The 7,455-nt window shown below is 36.4% G+C and overlaps 1 protein-coding gene across 2 annotated transcripts in view; it reads left to right on the forward strand.

Moving 5' to 3' along the window:
• Chm (CHM Rab escort protein) overlaps window positions 1-7,455 on the forward strand; it is a 189,075-nt gene that overhangs the window by 44,936 nt on the left and 136,684 nt on the right. The gene's annotated exons all lie outside the window — the stretch shown is intronic.

The raw sequence follows: 7,455 nt of genomic DNA on the forward strand, positions 1-7,455 counted from the left end.
GTCGATGACTTTCTTTTAGCCTCGATCTGAAATTACAGTTTATGGGGCTATGCAATTATACATTAATAGTGATGTACTTTTAGTACTTTTTCCTCTGGCTTTTTTCATGGTTTTATAGAAGTTGCTCCTAGTCTTATTGATATTCTTTTGCAGGTGAATTTCATTTTTTCATGAGTTTATGATACATTTTTCTGTTTTTGTTTGTGGTAATGCCATCTCACTGTTTCCTGTCTTGTTGTTGACTATGTTTTTATTTATTCTGCTACGGACGTCTTTGGCTTTTTTAGTATCTCTCTCTCTCTCTCTCTCTCTCTCTCTCTCTCTCTCTCTCTCACACACACACACACACACACACACACACACACACACACACACATGCCTATTTTTGGGCAGGAAAATTGCCACATCTTTCTTCATACATGTTTTCTCTTCTTGCATTTAGAAATTCTACAAACATTGAATGTTTTCATTCTTTTTTTTTGTTGTTGTTTTTGTTCATGTTACCTACTTGTTATTTATTTTCTAATTTTTGCAAGGAAAATAGTTACAGGTGTCATGAACATGTCTTTGGCTTAGAGAGCAAAGAGCAGATGCTCTTGTTTTCCTTTTTTGTATTTATTTTCTTGATATGAAAGAACCCAGTTGTTTCTATGCCTCACGTAAGGGCACCTAGCTGACAGGGTAGGATAGGGTGTGGGGATGGCTGAGCTCAGAAAGCCTAGCACCTGGAAGCCTGGGGCTGGTAGTTGCCACTCAGTTAAAGATAGAGTCCTGGCATTGGCGTCCCTAGGCTGGCTGCCTGTTTTACTTGTGGCTTCCTGAGTCAAGTGACAGACAATTATACTTCTGGTAGTACAGGTGGCCTGAAGCTATTGCACTCTCAGTGCTCTGGGAAGTGAAACACTGACTGTGAAGGAAGAGTGGATTTCCTGAGAAGTACATTTCATCTGTCCGTGAACATGGTGGGCTGTGAGAAGATAATTCCCCATAATACTTGGCACTTCCTTTGGTGCTACTGGTGGAAGCAGAAGCCACATTTTATTTCAAGTATTTGTGGATGACCATGGTGTAACTTCTGGAGGGGTGGCTTCCAAGGTCTTGCCTGGAGGTTGGTGAAAATCAGTGGCAAGCTGGGGTAGGGCATAATCAGCCTATTTGCAGAGGTGATCACGTGCCTGGGGCCATACCATGCATGACCTGGCTTCATGTGCAAGCTCATTCTCTTTTAACATCTCCTTCCTGTTCTCACTTTGTATTCATTTTGGGAAATTACTGTTGCATTTTGGGTAATTTCTTCAACTTTATCTTCTAGTATTGTGATTGTAAGCTGTTGTCTCTAGGCTGGACATTTGTAAGTGAAGTGTTATTATAGTACACCTAGGCTGTGCTTACCTGTATTTACATGTTTACTTAACTGCCTAGGCTGATTTTTTGCTAGAGTGACATAGCCACAACAGAAACCACATGGCCTACAAAGCCTAAAATATAGAATGTCCCACACTTTATAAATTATGTTTGCAGACCTCTTTTCTACGTCACTAATTCTCTATTATAAGTTTAGCTGATTTTCTTTTAAGATGTATTTGATTTTCCACATAATATAGCTTCCGTTTATACTTTAGTGACTTTCACTTCTAGAAGTTCTGCTTGGTTATTTATTTATTAATTTTATTTATATTTTAGACACAGTCTTGCTATATAGCCACATGCTTGGCTCATACTCACTGTGTAGCCCAGGCTGGCCTTGAATCTGTGATCCTTCTGCCTCAGCCTTCTGAGTGCTGACAGTTTCATTCTTCTAAGAAGTTTACATTTTCTTTCCTTTTGTTTCATTCTGTCATTTTGTTGTGTGTGTGTTTATGTATATGGTATATGTGTGTCTGGTATATGTGAATGCTTTTGCTCATGTGCACACATGCATAGGCCAGAGGAAGTTGTCACGTGTCCTACTCGATTATTCTCTCCCTTATTCCTTTGAGATAGGATCTCTCACTGACTCTGGAGCTAGGCTGGCAGCCATCAAGTCTCAGTGACCCTCCTTTCTCTGCTCTCCCCTGCAGTGCTGGGCTCATAGGTGTGCATGCGTGTGGGCATATGCCATCACACCTGGCTTTTTATGTGGGTGCAGGAGATTTGAACTTAGGTCTTCATGTATGGCCCTCAAGCACTCTTACCTACAGAACATCTGAGACCATATTCTTTAGTATTTAAAAAAAAAACTTGTTAAAGGAAGTTCATGGAGGGTTCAATACTGTTTATATTGTTGTGTCTTCTGTTTGAGGGCCAATAGTCCCCTTGCCCTACCCCATGGAAATGTTCAATTTTCCATTTTTCTTAAGTGATAAATTATCTGTGGGAATCCTGTATTCTTACTGAGGGGTTTTATGTTTCTTTTTTTCCTTGTAACGAAATGTTGTTACTGTTTTATTTTTCTATTGGTCCAGTAACAAATCATGATAAGTATAGTGTTTTCAAATAATATAAATTACAATATAATTATATTGCTATAAGTTAGAAGACTGAAATGAATCTTAGGGGTCTGAAATTTCATTTTAGACAGTGTTGTACTTCTTGAGGAGGTTTCGGGGAAAATCTGTTTCCATGCTTTTTCCAGGTGTTAGAGGCCATTTCCGGGCCTTCCTCTATCTTCAAAGTGTACCACTTCGACCTTTCCTTCTGTCATTCCACCTCATCCTTTGACTTCCCTGTCCTTTATAAGGAACATTGTGCTACTGTGGGACCTACTTGGATAATCCAGACTAGCCTTTGCAGCTTGGCATCCTTAATCATGTCAGCAAAAGCGGCTTTTTAAAATGAAGAATAATATTCCAACATCTGAAGATTCAACCTTGGACATTTCTTGGACGTTATTATTATTGTGTGTGCCTCATTGGCCCAAAGCAATTTTTATGTTAATTTCTAGGCTTGTTTTTTTTTTTCACAAGTAGAATAAATTATAGCACTGTATTCACTTGTGGTGTAAGTTTGCATTCATAAATACACAGCTAAATTTTCCCTTTCTGTTAAAATCATCCTTTAGCAGCACCCTACCTTGCACTCTTGGTGAATATACTATATTCTTTCATATGTTCATGCTTTTATAATGCTTGTATCCATTCTGTGTAAATAATTCTTATTCCTACGTCAAGACTCAGATAAAATACTATTTTTTTAGGGAAGCTTTCCTTGCTAATTCTAGTAACATCAACTTTTCTATATCTTTGTACTTTGAAATTTATGTGCATTTTCTAATAGAACACGTTCACACCGTATTCTTATTTCTAGATCTTCAGGCATTACACTTCATTCATTTCTATATCCCACAGCCTATGAGTTTCTAAAATATTGTAGTTCATCAGTGAATATTTGATAAATGAGTACAGTTTAGGAATAAAGTTATAGTCATCTGGAATGTAAAGTGACCTAATTCATGCTTTTTGTCTTGTTGATAATCTGTAGATTTATAAATTCTTGGTGGTTTAGAAGGCAGGCATCTATTGATGACAAAGTTGAAGTCTGTTCATGATCAAACTAGATGAGAGAAATAGGAATGAAGCTGGCATTCTTCCTTTCCCAGCGTTCTTTGGAATTCCCGTGCTTATTTGTGTTACTCCGTCTCATTCTCATTTAGAAAGAGTAAAAAGTCATTACCTTTCATTTTTGATTGTTCCTCCATTGTTCCATTGAATGGGCTATGCCCTTTTTTCTCAGATTTTAGCAGTGCTGTAGTACTTGGTAGACTCTAAAGCCCGTACTATAGACACTGAAATATCTGCCTGGTAAAAACATTATATTAAACTTTAATCTCACATATTAAAGGCTTGGTCACCAGTCTTTGGTGATATTGGGAGGTGGCAGAAGTACTTGAATATAGGGCCAAGTGGAAGGAAGTGGTCACCAGTCTTTGGTGATATTGGGAGGTGGCAGAAGTACTTGAATATAGGGCCAAGTGGAAGGAAGTAACGTCATTGGGAGCATGCTTTGAAGGGCCTATTTGAACCCTGATATTTAACTTTTCTTTATTATAAAATAAAACATGTGTACTAAATCATAAAAGCAACAATAAGACATACAGTACTGTTATTTCATATGTATCTCTCTGTATGCATGTGTGTATGTAGCTCTCTTGAACATTGGCTACTTAAATGTGAATGAAAGCAGAACATGCTGTTATTAAATGATCCAAAGCACAGAGCATTGAAGAGTCACTAAACATAGTTTTTGATTAAAACAACTGTGAAAGTCCAGGGTAAATGGGGCAGCTCAGTGCTTTGAAGATTCAGTTTCCCTCCATCTTGGTTCTTTTGTGGTCATCACTAAGTTTTTTGTTTCCTTTTCTACTTTTGTTTCTTCTTCTTCAGCAGTCTACCATGTAGCCAGCCCTATAGTTTTCCTTGTTTGCACAGTCTAACCTAGGTCACAGGTTAGTCCCAATGCCACATTCTAAGAACGAGATTGAGTATGGATTGGTCTCTATCCTTTTAATATCTGGTCTTAGAATGCCATATATCATTTCTATTCATATATCTTGAATAAAACTTGGCCATTTATGTACATACAGTTGTATGGAAGGATAAAGCATTTGCCTAGCATGATGTCCGCTTGTCTATACATGGCTGTGGAAAGGGGATGAATAGACTTTTTACAGCAGTAATGGTCTGTGTTAGTTTTTAATTGCTGTGACAAAATCTCTGATAGAAGGAGACTCATGCTTTCAGAAGTTTCACTCTGTGATGTCTTTGATTCATTGTTGTGGATCTGACATAAGGAGGAGCATCATGATGGCACAAGTATGTGGTAGAGGAGGCTGTTATCTCACAACAGTCTTGTGATAAAAATTGACAGTGCCAGGAAAAGAAAAACCATTTAAAGGCACGTCCCCAGACCTACTTCCTCAGCCACTTGCTTTTACCATGACTGAGTAATCTCATCAAATTATGAATCCATGCATGGATTAATGCATTCTTTAGATCAGAGACTTCATGATCCACACACTCAGTGATTGGAGCTGCTAAATGAGGATCAAGTCTTCAACGCATGAGGCTTTTAGGAGACATTTCATATGCAAACCATAACCTAATAGTTGCACTCTATAGGTAACTTTATTTTTTTATATTTTAAAACAAATGATAGACGTTTTCTTTTTTCTTTTATTTATTTTTAATTAAAAATATTTTATTGTTTTTATTTTATGTGTATGAATGTATTGCCTGCATGTACGGAAGTGTACCTATGTCATACAATGCCTATGGAAGTCAGAAGCGGGCGTTGGATCCTCTGGAACTGGAATTCTGGTTGGTTGTTAGCCACCATGTGGATGCTGGGAGTTGAACACAGATCCTCAGCAAGAGCAGCCAGTGCTCTTAATCACTGAGCCATCTCTCCAGCTGCCATTTTCTTTTCTAAATAGCATTTTAGTATGCTAGATGCCAAAAACAGAAGTTTTCAATGAAGTATAATATGATGTATAGTATTTTTTAGTAAATGAGCATACTATGATTCATCTAATCATCCATATATATACTATGCTATTCCCAGTCTCATGTTATGAAGTCTGGCATTTAAAAAAAAAAGGCTATACCACAAATTTTACTGTATTTGTGTATTTGTAAAGCAGTCTTTTGGTCTTTTTTTTTTTTTTTTTTTACTCCCTGGAACTCACTATGTAGACCAGACTGGCCTTAGTCTCACAATAATCTACTTGCCACTGTCTGCCGAGTGCTGGGATTGAATGTTTTTGTTAGAAGTCCAGTGAAATTCACTTTTTTGCAAAGTTTATTTAGATAGTAGAATAATAATGTGAAATGTAATTTCATACTGATGAATTCATGAGTAATGTTCTTTTCTTAATCTGATCGCATCTTTTCCAGGGAAACATTAAATATTGAGACTAATGCTATAAAGAATAACAGAAAGCACAAATGAACTTTGGATTTTTTACATTCACTTATTGCATTCATCTTTTTTGTGCAGATCTGTTTGCTGCTTTGAACTTTTTTCTCATAGTTCACATTTATATTCCATTCAAGTGATGATGTTTGTTTCTAAAGTGGCCCATTATAACATACTAAGTACAGGTTCTATTGACATCTAACTATCAAGTTCTGTTAATATTATCCAAAATAGTTTGCTTCATTGTTGTCATAAATTCTTTTTTTTTAAGTTTTTTGGATTTATTTATTTTTATTTTATGTGAATGAGTATTTTGCCTACATGCATGTAAGTGCACCCATATCATGCAATGCCTGCAGAAGCCAGAAGTGGGTACTGGATTTCCTGGAACTCGAGTCATGGATGGCTGTTAGCTGCCATGTGGGTGCTGGCATTGGACCCATGTCCTCTGGAAGAACAGCTAGTGCTCTTAACCACTGAGCCATCTCTGCAGACCCTGTCATAAATCTTGTAGGCATATATTAGGCTAAAGTTAACTTCTGCCAGTCTGTAATGGAAGGAGCTCTATTTTTGTGCATGAGCTGTCTACAAAATGTAAAATCTGTAGTTGTTTTCGGAATGGTACATTTACTGTAGATATTAATGAGTTGTTGGCAATGTGACATTTAAAAAGTAGATGTTGTGATTTGGAAGAGCAATTTGCAATTCAAAATGTAGCAATTGGCATTTACTTTAAACTTAAAGGGAGGTTGAGCAACAAGACCAGAAGTTCATCCTTGAATGTAATATACCTGAGCCAATACCTGTTTCCCTATGTGGCCTGGTGAACATTTCTTTCTTGTTTAGTTTTATTTTGGTTTCTATTTCTATTCAGTCTTTATTCTGTAATACTATACATAGAGATGAAGTAAACTATATCAATTGAAAATTATATTACTTCACTGAATTAATTTAAATTCAGTATTTCTTAGATTCTTAATTAAGCTGTGTTAATCATTTAGGGTCTTTGAATCTTATATATTAAGTGGATTTTTAATGCATGTCTAAATAATTGTCATAGAGTTATTTTTAGCGTCTTATTATGCATATATATTTGTTATTGTTGTTTTTGATTCAGGGTCTCTCTGTAGCCACAGTTGGCCTGGAGCTCCCTACATAGACAAGACTGGCCTCGATCTCAGAAAGATCTGCCTCCTAGAGTGCTGAGTGCTGTGATTAAAGGCTTGTGCTACCATGCCTGGCTAATGCTTCTGTTTTTAATCTTAAGAGTTGAAATGATACTAGGCTTTAATAATTTTACCAAAGATGCATTTTTAGCTAAATAATATTATGTTATGTGGATAGGAACTGATGATATCACTATTGCATGTTTGTCAGTTCCTACAGTGAATTTCACTTTCGTCTCACTAATAACATTTGTTTATTTCTAATACTTAAAAATTATTTTGGAATAATGATAAAGCTAAGTGACTGATGTGTATGTCTCTGTGGTATTTTTTAAAATTTTGCTTGAAAAATATTTGTTCTCTAATCTCCAAATATACTTCCCACAAGATTTCAAGC

The sequence above is a fragment of the Nannospalax galili genome, unplaced genomic scaffold, assembly GCF_000622305.1.
Source record: "Nannospalax galili isolate Female #2095 unplaced genomic scaffold, S.galili_v1.0 scaffold10, whole genome shotgun sequence".
Classification (NCBI taxonomy): Eukaryota; Metazoa; Chordata; class Mammalia; order Rodentia; family Spalacidae; genus Nannospalax; species Nannospalax galili.